The 15,333-nt window shown below is 55.4% G+C and overlaps 1 protein-coding gene across 1 annotated transcript in view; it reads left to right on the plus strand.

Annotated features, from left to right (window-relative positions):
- The first annotated feature begins 618 nt into the window (after positions 1-618).
- Positions 619-15,333, plus strand: part of SHISAL1 (shisa like 1) — a 156,918-nt gene continuing 142,203 nt past the window's right edge. The window contains exon 1 of the mRNA XM_055254029.2: positions 619-740. The gene's annotated coding sequence lies outside the window, so the exon portion shown is untranslated. The remainder of the gene's footprint in view (positions 741-15,333) is intronic.

The raw sequence follows: 15,333 nt of genomic DNA on the forward strand, positions 1-15,333 counted from the left end.
ACAGAGTGGACGTGGTGGCCATTCTTCCTTCCAGTCCATTCTTCGATTCCAGCCCTGCTCTAGACAGGCAGACCCTCTGTCTTCTTTTATCTTCCAGAAAAGGAAACTGAGGCAGCCTAGGGAGGGGAAGCACCTTGCCCAAGCTGACTCGCAGGCCTGGCTCCTGGGTCAGGTGCTGTCCACAGCAGGAGGGCCTGGGAGACCCCCCCCTGTCCAGCCCTGTGCTTCTCAGGGGAGAATGCTGAGAACCACATCGCTTAAGTGCCTCACTCCTTCTCCTCCAGAACAGTCCCAGTGAGCAACAACTCAGGGCAGGCATGGGCGAGTTTGAGCGCTAGAAATCTCAGCTGGGATCCTGGCATCTGGGGAAGGGCCGGGCTCTATAAATAAACCACTCGCCTAAGCCCGGGAGCAGGCAGGAGCCTGGAGAGCCAGAGCTGCTGCCTGCCACTCCCCACAGATGACGGCGGCGCAGCCGGAGGGCCCCCCTCTCAGGCAGCTGGCCCCTGGGATGGGCTGGCAGCAGGTGGCAGCCAAGAATATTTGACCCCCTGCTCCCGAGGGCACCCCACCTCCACAGGCACACACACATCTATGCCCTGAGCTGGGACGAGCTGCACAGAGCGGGCTGGGGGCTGCTCCCTGGAAAAGAGGCAGCAGGTCCCTGGGACGCCTGGAGCCGCTTCTCCCGGTGCCAGCCTTGCCCTCTGCGTACTGGACAGCAACAAGCCCAGGCACAGGTAAGCGATGCCTCCTTGTGCCCCTGAAGGGCCTGCTCTCTTGGAGAAGGGGATGCGGGCCGGGGGGTGGGAAAGAGGCTTTGGGAGGAGGCCGGAGCCACAGTTCCCTTGGTTTCTTGCATCTTCCCTCAGCTCTAAGAATCCTGGCACAGGCATTGAGCTCTCCTCGCTCTCTGGCTCCCTCTCCATGCCCCCAGCCTGGTGGGGAACAGCCTGCCCTTTTCATTCTGGAATACTCTCTTCCTCCATCAAAACAATGGAGTTGTTGGCTTAATGAGACACTGGCCCCAGGGTAATAGGTTTGCAGGAACCAGGTGGAAAAGTTTTACTGCCCTGGGTTGCAAGCAGCCGGTGCTTTTGGGAGGAGAAAGGCCTCCGCTTCCTGCTCCGGGGTCTGGGTGGGGCAAGGCCAGAAGGCACCGGGCTTCTGCCCCTGTGGAGGGTGGACAGCAGTTCTTCTCGGGAGCACTGGCTGGGGAAGATTCTCTTTGGAAGATGGGGAGAAATCCAAGGAGGCAGTCCCCTGGGCGGGTCTCCAGTTCCCCAGTTCTGTGTCACACTTCCAGGCTTACACAAAGAAACTCGTTTTGGTGAGTGCTGCTTTGGGAGTCGAGCCAGGCCCGACGGACTCAAGGCAGAACGAGGGGACTTGCTTTGGGAGTTCGGTGCACTTGTCCTCGTGCTCAGAGGGGCTGTCAGGCCTGGCTTTCTGCCTAAACAGCTTTCTGTGTCTGATCCCAGGAAAGGGTATTCACCTGCAGGAGAAGCAGTTAGAGCAATTGTGCAGGACGCCGGGGAGATGAGCCTGTATATGGGGCTCCGTGGAGGGGCCTGCTGGCGTCCTTCACCCCCCCCGGTTCGCAAAGGAAGGCAGGTGCTGGGGGGAGGCCAGAGAGGATTTGGGGCCAGCCTTTCCACGGCACACAGCTCAGGAATCACTGGGGGAGTGGGATTAGCCGTGATGGATTTTTCTCGGCCTGAGGGCGAGCTGGCATCTGCCGCAGCCAACTCCTGCAGCAGGCTGGCTTGGCTGAGCACAGGTGTGAGGGCTGCTGGGCTCGGCAGGGCCAGGCTTCGTCTGGGCTGCTCTCCACTGTGGCAGGTCAGGAAACACCAGGCGGCCAGCGCTGGGTCTGGAACGGAGCACACAGTTCCTGCAAATGCTACCCAGGATCCTGAGGCTGCCCAGGGCCAGGGGTCCACCCCACCTCCCTCGCCGTCCACTCTGCCTCCCTCGCCGTCCACTCTGCCTCCCTCGCCGTCCACTCTGGTCGTGTCCCAGGAGCTGGTTTCCTTGACCTTCTCTCCCCTGTGTCTTCAAGGAACCCTGTTCAGGAGCCACTTTGTGAACCTGCCCAGGAAACCCACCCCACTTCCAGCTTTGCTTTAACTTCCAATCCTTCCATGTGGCCTGTGTCACTAGGACCAGAAATTGAATCACTGCCATCACTGGTACTGAAATTCCCACCCGGGCTCCTGCTGCGCGCTCCCCAGCCATGTGAATCTTGGCAGAACACTGGGCTCCTCTAATCTCAGTCTGCTCGTGGATACAATGGCCGCAATGCTTCCTTCCTTACGGGGCCGTGGGAGGATGGACAGATCACACGTGGGAAGCAGGACAGGGATGAGGGATGTGGCAGCCCTTGCGCTCTATGCATCATGATAATGTCTTCTTCTGATTAGCCTGTGCACCTCAAAGGCCAATATTTCCCAGCATGGGACCTGGCACACAGTAGGTGTGCAACAATGCTTATTGAATTTATACATTTGTGCGCACGCACGCACACACACACACACACACACACATCAGGCGACCTGCAAGGGTTATGTGGGCACCACCACCCTAGCTCCAACTCATCCCAACCCCGTCTGCCTAGGACAGTGGCCGTGATGCCCGCAGAAGCAGCCTCCGCACCCCCGTTTCTGGTGCCACCTCTGCCCCGCGCAGTCCTGGCCGACACCGCAGGTGGATGGATTTTGGTCCATGGCACTTGATCACTTCCGTACAATGGGGAGAGCCTGCTGAGGGCAGAGCTGAGGCAAGCATGGCTGTAAATCACCATAACCACCACCATCAGGCACTGGTCTTGGTCTTGGGAGTGTCTGCTCTGTTTTGGCTAATTATCTTCCTACTTATGAATGCATGTGCACACCCAGCCTCTCCCCCAGACGCCTCTGATGTGGGCCTGTTCCTGAGAGCCGTCCATAGACCACGAGGCTGGAAGGAGAGCTCCATCTGACTGGGTGCAGTCTCTGCGGGTGCCCAGGAAGGCTGGGAGAGTCTGAGGTGGTGGTGGTCATTTTCCCACCTCCATAACTGGGACGCCAGGACCGGGGACAGGGTCCTGCAAGTGTTGTAACAGAGGCCTGAAAACCAAGGCACGTTCCTACAATCACAACAGTGGCCCCGTTTGTCAGGAACTTGATGGAATGCCAGGCTCGGTGCGCCATGCTTGCAAACGTTGTCTTACACATTTAACTAGTCAGCACTTTGGAAAGGAACAAGGCTCTGTAAAAATACACCAATTGGCAAAATGATAGGGCATTCTATATGTTAGTGCAAATGAGTAAAAACCCCATGGTGTCTTTTGGTCACTCCAACAAACCTGCCCAGCCTTTAGCACCAAGCCTCTGCTGTGCCTGCTGCCCCGAGCACTCCTCTGGATGCCCCGAGCCCCCTGCCTCCGGGTTCGGTGCCGTGCACTGCCAGCCCACTTACCCCGGCTGTGGGTGCAGAGGGTAAGCTCTGTCTCGTGGATGTGCTGGTGAATTTTACCACCCAGCCATTTCATTCAGATTACTTCTGCCCATCCAGTTTGGGGTACTCCCTGCTCCTGCACCACACATATATCCACTGCATGGGTCTGCTGTTGCCGTAACCGTGCTCTGTAACAAATAGTCCCCCAGGCTCAGTGGCTCACAGCAACACACGTGTGTTTCTCTCACTCCCGGGCCTGTGGTCCGCTGGGGTTGGCTGTCTTGGTTGGGGATGGCTGAGCTCCACGGAGCTCAGCTGCACTTGGCTCCAGCCTGTGAGTCAGTTTCAGGACGGCTCCACAGGCCTCACGCTGGGGTCTGTTCTTATCTTGATGGTGACCGAAGAGCGAGGGGTCAAACCACACCACAGAAGCTGGCGGATGGTCTGCTCATGTGTCTCGGCTGCCGTTCCGTCTGCCAACGCAGACCACAAGGCCAGGCTCCGAGTCAGCAGGATGAGAGTGTAGACCCCCACCGAATTCTGCTGGAGGGCACCGTGAGGTCACATAGTGCGGGGAGGGAGTGGGGAATGGGGATGGGTGACCGCATCTTCCACACGTATCCTCCACGCTCTCTGCGGTTTATTCACTCATCTGTCCCTGTCCAGGCTGTTCCTCCTGAGGACAGGCCCCTGCCTGTTCTCCCTGGACAGGAGAGTAGAGGTTTGTTAAGTACAGAGCCAGGCCAGGCCAGGCCCTGAGGGTGCAGATCTCAGCGAGACAAGCTCAAGTTCAGAGTCAAGAGGGGACGTCAGTACTTAGGTCACAGCATTCCTCCCAGCTTAGCGGGGCTCAGCAAGAGGCACGGAGATGAGGCCGGGAGCACTTGTGTGTGAATGATGGAACAGGAAAGTCTTCGCACGGGAGGTGGCCCCATAAAGGAGCACCACAGGCTGGATGGGATTTTAGGCTGAGGAATGGATGGAGGGCATCCTGGAAGGGGGCACTGCCTGGGCAAAGACCTGGAGACGAGAAAGTCTGTGCCGTTCGTTGTTTAGCCTGGCTAGCCCTGCTGCCACTTGCTGAGCAAGCTGCCCTCCCTCCTTGGGCCTGGACGTTGCAGAAGGTCCACAGCCCTAGGACTCCATCAAAGGCAATTCCCCGGCACTTGAGTTGTTCCCTGAGAACTCCTTTAAGCTCCTCTGGCACCAGCTCTAAATTAACTAGTAACTAGGAACCTCTGATCTCATTATGTGAATTATAATTGTCCTGTTCTTTAATAATTCATAGCTGTGGAGCCCCAGGACACGGAGGCTCGGGAGAGCCACCCAGCAGGCAGCTCGAAGGGGAGGCAGAGTGGCTTAAAGGTGGCTCACAAATATTCCAGTTCAGGATAATTTGCAAAATAAATAATACACAGCCCCAGTGCCCTTAGGCTAGGAAGGTATTTCAATACCAGCCAGTTGAACTCACTGCAGGGAGAGAGGTTATTCTCCCACATTAAATACGTCCTTGTCTCCCAAGAATTCAAGAACCTGGACAGAGAGAGGACATTTAAGGAAATGAATCCTGCGCAGGAAGCATTTGTTCAAGATGTTCTGATCCCTGCCTGTACACACCACTTCCAGGCAGTGCAGACCAGGAGACAGAAAGACCTGCATTCCCAAATAGGCTCCTGTGTCTTGTAGCTATATGCGCTTGGACACATCCCTTAGCCTCCATGAGCCTCCGTGTATCCATCTGTGAAATGGGCAGGTGATCCCTGCTTGGGCCGGTCCTCCAGGAGGGCTGGGAGAATGAAGGGAGATGTGTGTGAAAATGCAGGAGGAGATTCTGCCTCTGTGTACATGGAGGAGGCTGGGCAGGAGGAGGGCAATGAGGGGTCCCAGGGAGGGCACAGGGAGGGGAAGGAATGAGGAGAGAGAGATTGGTCACCCCAGGCCTGGGGCAGTGACTCTAGCAGTAAACAGGGACCCAGTGACCTCAGATATCACTTGCAGGTGGTCCATGAAGCCTGGGCCCACCTGCTCTCTCTGCAGGGCGTGTAAACAGCCCCCAGCACCCCCCAGACATGAGGGCTGATGCACTAAAGACCCTCACGCGTGTCAAGGACGTGTGGGAGCCTGGCTGCAGCTGGCCTAAGGACCTGGGACCCCACCTGTCCCCACTCCATCATTCAACAGAGACCTAGACCCCTTCAACATTGTCTCCATCTCAAAAAGGAAAGAATTGAGTCCATATTTTAAGACAATGATTTTTTTTAAATTATACTTTAAGTTTTAGGGTACATGTGCACAACATGCAGATTTGTTACATATGTATACATGTGCCATGTTGGTGTGCTGCACCCATTAACTCATCATTTACATTAGGTATATCTCCTAATGCTATCCCGCCCCACCCCACAATAGGCCCCGGTGTATGATGTTCCCCTTCCTGTGTGCAAGTGATCTCATTGTTCAGTTCCCACCTATGAGTGAGAACGTGCAGTATTTGGTTTTTTGTCCTTGCGATAGTTTGCTGAGAATGATGGTTTCCAGCTTCATCCATGTCCCTACAAAGGACATGAACTCATCATTTTTTATGGCTGCATAGTATTCCATGGTGTATATGTGCCACATTTTCTTAATCCAGTCTGTCATTGTTGGACATTTGGGGTGGTTCCAAGTCTTTGCTATTGTGAATAGTGCTGCAATAAACATACGTGTGCATGTGTCTTTATAGCAGCATGATTTATAATCCTTTGGGTATATACCCAGTAATGGGATGGCTGGTCAAATGGTATTTCTAATTCTAGATCCCTGAGGAATCGCCACACTGTTTTCCACAGTGGTTGAACTAGTTTATGGTCCCACCAACAGTATAAAAGTGTTCCTATTTCTCCACATCCTCTCCAGCACCTGTTTCCTGACTTTTTAATGATCGCCATTTTAATGGGGTCTTACTCTAAAACCCAGGCTGGAGTGCAGTGGTGTGATCTCGGCTCACTGCAACCTCCGCCTCCAGGGTTCAAGTGATTCTCCTGCCTCAGCCTCCCAAGTAGCTGGGATTACAGGTGAACACCACCATGCCTGGCTAATTTTTATATTTTTAGTAGAGACAGGGTTTCACCATGTTGGTCAGGCTGGTCTTGAACCCCCAACCTCAGGTGATCTGCCCACCTCAGCCTCCCAAACTGCTGGGATTACAGGTGTGAACTATCACACCCGGCCAAGAAAATGAATGATTGAACATATAAGAGGAATAACATGAAAGTCAGTTTAGGATGAAACATTCATTCACTGTCACCCCCCACCCACCCCCATCCTACACTGAGAGTTGGTTTCCTTTTTATTAATCAGTCCTTGTCTTGCTTCAGAAGGGGCCACTGCTGAGCACCTACTGTGTGCACGGGTGGTCTGTCGAGGGGCTGTGGAGCCAGACAGCCTGGGTGCAAACCCCTGCTCTGCCACATCAGCCATGAAATCTTGGTGGTCACTTTACCTCTCAGTGCCTCGATTTCCCAACCAGTCAATGGGGGCGATGGCAGCGCCTGTCTCACTGCGTCTCGGTGAGGATGGAATGAGTTCACTGGCTTGAAGCTCTTGGAACTGTGGGGCTCTCGGGAAAGGCAGACTATTGTTTTCCCAGGCTCTGCCCTTAGAGAAACGCACCCAATCTGGGGCACTGATGCCCACTTCATAGAGGAGGAGACTGCAGCTCCCGGGGAGGCCTGTGCGCCTTACTGTGCTTGGAGTGACTCAGAGGAAGCCCTTGACTTTGGAGGGTATCAATGGCAACCTGGAGGAGAGACTGTAGCCTTATGGGTTTTTAGCTTTTCTTTTGGTTGGTGGTTTTCAAATAAAACCTTTTCTAAGGGGCTGCTCTGTTTGGAGCCACAGCCTCCTTGTTCACATGAGTTACCTAAGCAGGCAAATGGCCTGTGTCCTGCAGAAGCCTCTCTTCATCCAGGGAGGCTGCAGGTACCGGCTGTCCTTGCTCTACTGGGGCGCCTATAGTTGTCCTGAAAAATGAGTTATTTGGGTTCATTATTTCATGACATGCTGGTGCTTTGTTTTGCTTCAGTGAGCACTACCGAACTGAGTATTTCCTCAAAGAGCCTTGGGCAGGCAGCCTGGGAGGAGCCAGCCACAGCCTCTGCACAGACTCGATTTCTGCCTCTCTCCCTGATGCTTCAACTGCCTCTGCAGTGAGAAGGCTTCTGGTGATGTTTGAATGTATTTATGAGTGAAATGAATTTCAGGCTCCAGGGACAGAGCCTCTTTGTAAGAGCATAGGGGCCAGGCTTGCATCTCCACCTTCCCCTAGTGCCAGTGCAGCCTGCTGGACCGAGGACCCCAGGGGTTGGCCCTGTCTCCTGCAAGAGTCCATCGAGGGTGGTGTTGGAGAGCCAGCAGCGGCCAGCCTGGGTTCCAATCCCAGCTCTGTCATTTACCAGCCCACTAACTCTGCACTAATTTAACCTCTCTGAGCCTCAGTTTTGTCATCTATAGAATGGGAACAATTAGGCAAGTGTGCTTTGAGAAGAAAACAAAATAATCCACTTGGAATGCTTAGCACAGGGCATGGCACGGCACAGAGGAAGCACCCACAGGAGCTACCGTTGCCATGGTGTTACCATGAATTATAGAAGGATGCTGGGCTTATCACCGCCAAACAGCCCAGGACACAGGGATAAGTTCTGGCCATGAGGCCTGAGACAGCCCCCTCCCGTCTCACCTCCCCACCGCCTCCCCCGTGGAGGGGGATTCCTGTCTCTTACTCCGGGATTCCCATCTCTTCTTTGGACCTCTCATGTCCCTGGTCAGTTTGGCTTCAGTGTTTCACACTTGCTGCTCCCTCTGATCCCCTCTCCCATTTATCAACTGGTACGCCCACATTCCCCTGGGCTCAGCCTCTGTTCTGCCTCCTGGAGGGGCCTCTGGGACCATCCCATGCCAACAGCCCCGCCTCTGCCCATCTCACAGTCACGGCTTGCTCTCAGCACATGCTCCTGACCACGTCCCCTCCTCCGCCATTAAGTTGGTGGCTTGTTCTGGAAGGATGACACAGCCACATCTTTCTAGTTTCCCCCCACCCCCTCCCTTTTTAATTAAAAAAGTTACATATGCACATGGTTATGTAGAATACATATAAAATCTTATGGAAGAGTAGGAAATGAAGAGTAAAAGCCGCCTCTGCTCCCATCCCCCTGCCCTGAACCGCTCCCCTGAGGCAACAGCTGTTCTTTGTTTTGCTTTTAATTCTATCAGCTCTCTTTCTAGCTTCAAATAATCCACTTCGACCTCTTTCTTATCAACTTTGCACGTTATCTGTGGGCTCTGGCTCTGAGACGCGAGGCTTGCCCAGGTGGGTCCCCTATGCATCCTGCTCTCTCTCCCCCTCCCTTCACCTCAACGGTATTTTCTTCTCCCTGCGGGCTCCGATGGACTCCATGATTTAAAGCATAGACGACCATTGCTGCCTGACCCCGGTCATCGCCCCAGACTCTTGCTCTCCTCCTGCCCGAATCGTCCCCAGCAGGCCAAAGGCCAGAGGGAGCTCCTTGGACCAGGGCTCTCCCCTGTTCAAGCCTCCTGTGATGCCCAACAGCACCTGTGGTCAGGTCCAAACTCTGCCGTGGCCTCCAGACCTGCAGGACCTGGGCCTGGGGCCTCTCTTGAATGCACCTTGCACCCCTCTTGCTCCACGCGCTGTGCCCCCTCCTCCACCACCTCTCTGTGCTTTTCCTCCCAGCCCCGCTGGCCCCCTTGCAATTCCTCTAGCCGGGCAGACTTCCCCCACCGGCCCCCGAGCCAGCCGAGCCCCGGGCAGGACGATCGGGTCCTTCTTGCCATTCATGCCAGGCTTGAAAGTCACTGTCCACAGGGCGTGCCCAGCATAGTGGCTCTGAGGCTCCCCTCCCAGACGAAGTCCTCCCCGCCACCCGCGCCGCCATGGGGCTTCTCTCCTGTGTTGGTGGTGGGCTTCACATCGGACCCTCCCACAGGAAGATGAACCAGTTCCATCTTGACCTCAACTCTGACGTCAGTGTCTGGAGCAGCGCTTGGCCCTCTTTGGGCCTGGACCAATGAGGCCGCTGGGTACATGAGCAAAGAACCTAGTCTCAGTTTCTTGATGTGCCAACCTCGACCGGCATAGAGGGTGAAGAAATGACCCCCCCATTCTGCCCTTCCCCACTCTCGCTGCTGCCCAGGGTCACAGCTCCACGGTCAAGGTTGGGAGCTCCACGGTCAAGGTTGAGGGCCTCTGCATTCCAGGTGGAACAGCCAAAAATCGCTTTACGGCCCTTTGTCAATGGACTCATTCTACACGTTGGAAATTAACAAAGAAGCCGATGTTAGCATTGCGTGGGGGTCATTCCCTGAGGAACCTCGGAGTGTGATTGAACCCACAGGCTAGGAAATATGGTTCCAACTCCTGAAAACCTGTGCTTAGGAGAATCCACGCAGCAGCGACTGCCGCACAGGCGTTTTCACCTGCTTCTTGTCTCGCAGCTGCTCTGCGTTGCCTTGGAAGCCCCTGTCCCCCAGTCTATGCTGCCTTCTCCTTGGCTCCTGCTTAATTACAAGCAGCTCTCAAATGTTCATGCATCCTAAATGCGGTGTGCGTGCAGCCTGGGCTGGGGCGTACATGAAGGGCATGGGGGGTAAACCAGCTGCCTTTCTCCTCATCTCCAGAAGCTTCTGTTTGCCTTCATCCTTGAAGACAGTTCAGCTGGCACAGAACTCTGATCAAAACCTGTTCCATCAGAACTTGGCAGACATGGCTCCACTGCCTTCAGGCTTTCGTGGCTGATTGGGAGAACTCTGATACCCGCCCGTCTCTTGTTTCCTTGCCCCAGACTGCTCTTTCCCTCTGTAAGCTTTCACGATGTTCTCCTTACAGTTGTCATTCTGAAATTTCACCAGGCGTGGGTGTTTCTCCATCATTAGTCCTGCTCAACTCTTATCGGGTGCTTCGGATCCATAAACATGTATCTTGCTGCAGCTCGGGGGGGGAAACATTTCTTCTGTTACTATTATTATTATTTTGACAGAGTCTTGCTCTGTCGCCCAGGCTGGAGTGCAGTGGCGTGATCTCGGCTCACTGTAACCTCTGCCTCCTGGGTTCAAGCAATTCTCCTGCCTCAGCCTCCTGAGTATCTGGAATTACAGGCACATGCCACCATGCGCAGCTAATTTTTAGTAGAGACGGGGTTTCACCATGTTGCCCAGGCTGGTCTTGAACTCTTGACCTAATGTGATCTACCCATCTCGGCCTCCCACAGTGCTGGGATTACGGGCGTAAGCCACCATGCCTGGCCTATTATTTTTCAAACTATGACTTCCTCTTCCCCATTGTCCCTTGCTATCCCCCATGAGCTGTTCTCAAAGGGCTGCTAAATCTTGTTGTCAGACGCCCCTGCCCCTCAGTCCTGCAGTTCACGTCCCTCCTCTGGAAGTCACTTTGCTCTGTGCTAAAGAGGTGCTTTCTCTTGTCTTCCAGAGTGCCAGCCTGATCTCCAGATGAGCCTCTGATGATTCAACACACCCGTTGCACTATTTTTGTTAATTTCATCATCTTCAGTATTCTTCGTGTCTTAGCTATTCTTTCTTGTTCCTCCGCTTCATCCTTACCACCTAGCACGCAGGCAGGTCCACACAGGCCCACTGCCCCTGGGTTCCAGGAGTCGAAGGTCCCTGTCACCAGCGACTCTGGTTAACAAAAGAGAGGAGGAACCAGGCGAGCACCTGTCATCCTAAATGCTCCTGCGCCCCGGCCAGTCCTGACCTGAGTAGTTTGTAATGCCCAACTTGGGCTTTTCTGCGCCCAGCTAGGGAGACCCATCCTTCCTGCCACCTCTGGTCAAGGTTTATTTGACTCCAGTCTCACCCTCAGCCCAGCCCAATACTGTCCTGTCCACAGGGAGGCCCCTTTTCTCTGTTGCCAGCATAGTTAGGAGTTCGCCCTCTCTCTAAGCACTTTCTGCTTTTAGCGGCCCCAGGGAGGGAAGGACAGAGTCCTGTGAACCCAGTGTGCCATCTTGGGCAGTAAGTCCACCCTAGCAGGGGGCTTGGCTATTTTGCCTGGCAAATGGATTGATGATGTTTTTCTTTCGTTCCCCCTAAGTAAATATTAAGTAAGGCATTGCTTCTCTTTCAGCTTAATCATCGGGGCCCGGTCATCCTTCAGGCACCTGTGGCTTATCCACTCCTTCTGGGGAGGGGAGGGGATGACTTGACAGGTTTATTCCCCTGGAGGCTGGGGCTGGGGCTGGGGCTGGGGGCTGGCCTGTCAGCTGCACTATTGCTCATTTCTCAGCTAGGCAGCCCCTGGCCCAGGGTTGGGGTGTTGGCTGCTTTGGCTGGGTTGGCTCCGGGCTCTGAGCTCCACAGAAGGTACCTGGGTGCCTGCTGAGCCCCTCCAATCACACGACATGTGATGCAACAGAGCACGTATCCCAGAGGAGGCCCTACTGTGCGCAGGGCCCTGCACCTATAGAGAGGCCCTCAAGGCATATGCCTGGGGCCAGAGCTGTGTGCCTGCTCTTTGATCAGAGCTGGTGCAGTGCCCGGGGCTCACAACATGCCTTACGGATGAAGAGAAGACAAGTCCCTATTCCCAAGATCCTGAAGTCCTTGAGGGACAATTGGGCCATCCAGAGAGACATGAGGGTCAGAGAGGAAGGTAGCACCTCGCCCCCGCACTGCAGAAAGCCTGCCGAACACTCTGCCTGCGCCCTCATGGTGTAGGTGCTCTTATTGCCCTACCTTACAGATGATAAAACTGAGGCCCAGCTAGGCAAACCCGTGCCCGAGGCAGCCCGGTAAGTGGTGAAGCTGCCATGGAGCCTCCTTCAACCCATCTGCCAACCTTCAACTCTGTCAATGGGAAAACTCTAAGTAGCCAGCACCTTAGAAAGGCAACTTACCTGTGCCCGACCCCATGATTTACCTGTTTCCGCTCCATGATTTACCTGTGCCCACCTCCGTGATTTACCTGTTCCTGCCCCCATGATTTACCTGTGCCCACCCCATGATTTACCTGTGCCCACCTCCATGACTTACCTGTGCCCACCTCCGTGATTTACCTGTGCCTGCCCTTATGATTTACCTGTGCCTACCCCCGTGATTTACCTGTGCCCGCCTTCATGATTTACGTGTGACCATCTCGACGGAAACCATGAGCCTGAGATCCACAGAGGGGAAGGGGGGCTGCCTGCAGCCATCAGAAGCGCTTTCCCAGGGAGGGATATCTGAGCGGCTGACGGGCTGGGGAGGGCCCGGGAGCAGGGCGTGTTCCGGGAGACTGCGAGGATTAGGAGTTGCTGGAGTGCAGCAGGGAGTGGAGGAGAGGAAGGGGCTGCGGGTGGGGCTGGGGTCCGGGCAGCTCTCAGAGCCTCAAGTGACATAAGTGCATTTAAAATCCCCACAGAGTGCAGAGGGGAGAGTGACAGGTGGCCAGCACTGTTTTGCAGGGGTGGGTGGGGCAGGTGCCAGTGCCCAGACTCCGGGGTGGCCAGACAGGGCACCGGATGTTCTCCCAGGGGGCTGGGTAGTCCAGAAAGATGCCTCCCACTTCCTCCTGCCCCCCGTTTCTTTGCCATTTTCTTCCTTCCAGCACGCACCCCTACTCACCCTGCTCCGCCGAGAACCATCAGGACAGAGGAGAAAGCAGTTTGGCCCGGGGCTCCCCAGGCTCTGGCTTCCAACAGGCTGGGCCACCTTCAGGAAGTCACACGACCTCCCTGAGCCACAGTTCTTGTTTGTCTCAAAATGCAAACAGTATTCCTGCCACTGGGAGCTGTGTGAGGGCCTCACAGGTGATGGATGAGAACAGACTCTGTGGACAGAAGCAGCCGCAGGGAGGCGGCTGATCAGGGCCATTCATTCCCCCATCCATATGGACGTGTCACCCCAGGGAGAGAGGGCATCCGGCCGTCCCCTCTGGCCTCTCCCATTGGCCACAGGCTCTGAGTTCAGGCCACCACATTCAGATGTGATCAGTAGATTTGATTAATGTAGATTCCACTCGTCATCACTCCTCAGAAGGGGATGTGGGTTGGAGAGTAATTATAATCAAGTTTGAGGAAAGCTGATGGTATTAATGAAAATCATTATGCTCCTGGCAGCTAATCCCGGCAAAGGGAGGGATTGACTATGTTTGAATTCCTCTTTTTAATGTTCTGTTTTCGATTGGGAACACTTTCAAATGACTTGTGGGGGACAGCTGCTGCCAGGCAGGGCCATTTCTCATGCCACAGCTTAGCCCTGCTTGGGGCGGTGGAGAGAGAAGGGGAGGGCAGCTGAGCCGGCCTAGGTTTCCTGGCCTCACTCCAGTTTTCTCTGGGTCTCTCACCCTCGTGTCTCCCCATCCTTCCTGAAAGATCCAATCAGGCTTCTCCGGCTAGTTACCTCCAAGGTGCTTGTGGAACTTCCTGAGACACAACTCCGCCAGCCTCATCCCCGGCTGAACATGCTCTGTGTCTCCTCTTGCCCTCCAGAAAAATATCCCAACTCTGAGGAGGGTCTGTCTGATCTGCTCCCCAACCCCAGCCACCTCCCACTGGCCTCTGTAGCCCCCTACCTGCATGGGGTCCTAGGCCCTAGTGTCCAGGCCTCCGCTTGGCACACCCTGCACCTTTGTCCACACTGTCCCTCTACCCAGGGCACCCTCCCTCCTCCCCTCCCCTGGTCACCTCCTCCTCACCTTTTAACACTTGGCTCCTCCCTCAGTTTCCATGGAAAGAGCCCTCCCAGTCTCCCTCTCACCTCCACATCCATCCCGATGCTCCTTTGGCACCTGTGCCCCTGCCCCACCCCAAGAGCTCTATCTAATCGGTCATACTGATTTGTGCTGTGCTTGTCCCCTGAAAGAGTGGGCCTGACTCGCCCGCTTCTGTGGCCCTAGGGTCTGGCCCTGGCAGGTGCACAGGGAACAGTCATTGATACCTAAGAACTTCACTTGGCCCAGAGACACAGAGGTGCAAGCCACAGCCCTGCCCTCCAGGAGACCCTGATGTGGTCACAGAGACAAGTCTCCAGTAATTGCCACATGAGATCAGGGCAGGAGGAGGCCTCACGGAGTCACGGAGGGTCCTGGCATCTCAAAGCAGCAAGCGGCTCTGAGCTGAGCCTGTCCTTCACCCACCCTGCCCTCCACCCACCCTGCCCTCTTTTTTTTTTTTTAGACTGAGTCTCGGTCTGTCGCCAGGCAGGAGTGTAGTGGGGTGATCTCGGCCTACTGCAACCTCTGCCTCCTGGGTTCAAGCGATTCTCCTGCCTCAGCCTCCCGAGTAGCTGGGACTACAGGCATGTGCCACCACGTCCGACTAATTTGTTTATATTTTTAGCAGAGATGAGGTTTCACCATGTTGGCCAAGATGGTCTCCATCTCCTGACCTTGTGATCTGCCCACCTTGGCCTCCCAAGGTGCTGGGATTACAAGCATGAGCCACCATGCCCGGCCATGCCCTCTTAACTGGAGCCACCCCAATGGCCTCTCAAGCCGAGCCCACCAGCTCCTCCTGCCCAGGCAGACGAGAGCTCTGCCAGCCATGAAGTGCCTCTCTGGGGAAGCCAAACCCCTGCCAGGGAGCTGCCCTAACCCATCCTCCCTGCACAGTGGGCTCTGCCTCCGGGACAGCCCTTGGACGGAAGTCATGACATCAGCACAGCCCCTCTCTGCAGCACGCGCACTGGTGGCGGGGAGCCACTGGGGGGGTGCAGGGCCACCTCCCTTCTCTACCCCAGGCCAGGAGGGCAGAGCTGCAGAGCCCTGCACAGGTGGATGGCTGCTGATGTGAAGCCCACTCCACCCCAGATCTGCTCCTGCCCCCGCCCACCCCGTGGAAGCCACCTGCCAGGAGGAACGGGTTGGAGTCCCACCTCTGCCGTTCTCTGGCTGGGTGATCT

The sequence above is a fragment of the Symphalangus syndactylus genome, chromosome 18 (genome assembly GCF_028878055.3).
Source record: "Symphalangus syndactylus isolate Jambi chromosome 18, NHGRI_mSymSyn1-v2.1_pri, whole genome shotgun sequence".
NCBI classification, from domain to species: domain Eukaryota; kingdom Metazoa; phylum Chordata; class Mammalia; order Primates; family Hylobatidae; genus Symphalangus; species Symphalangus syndactylus.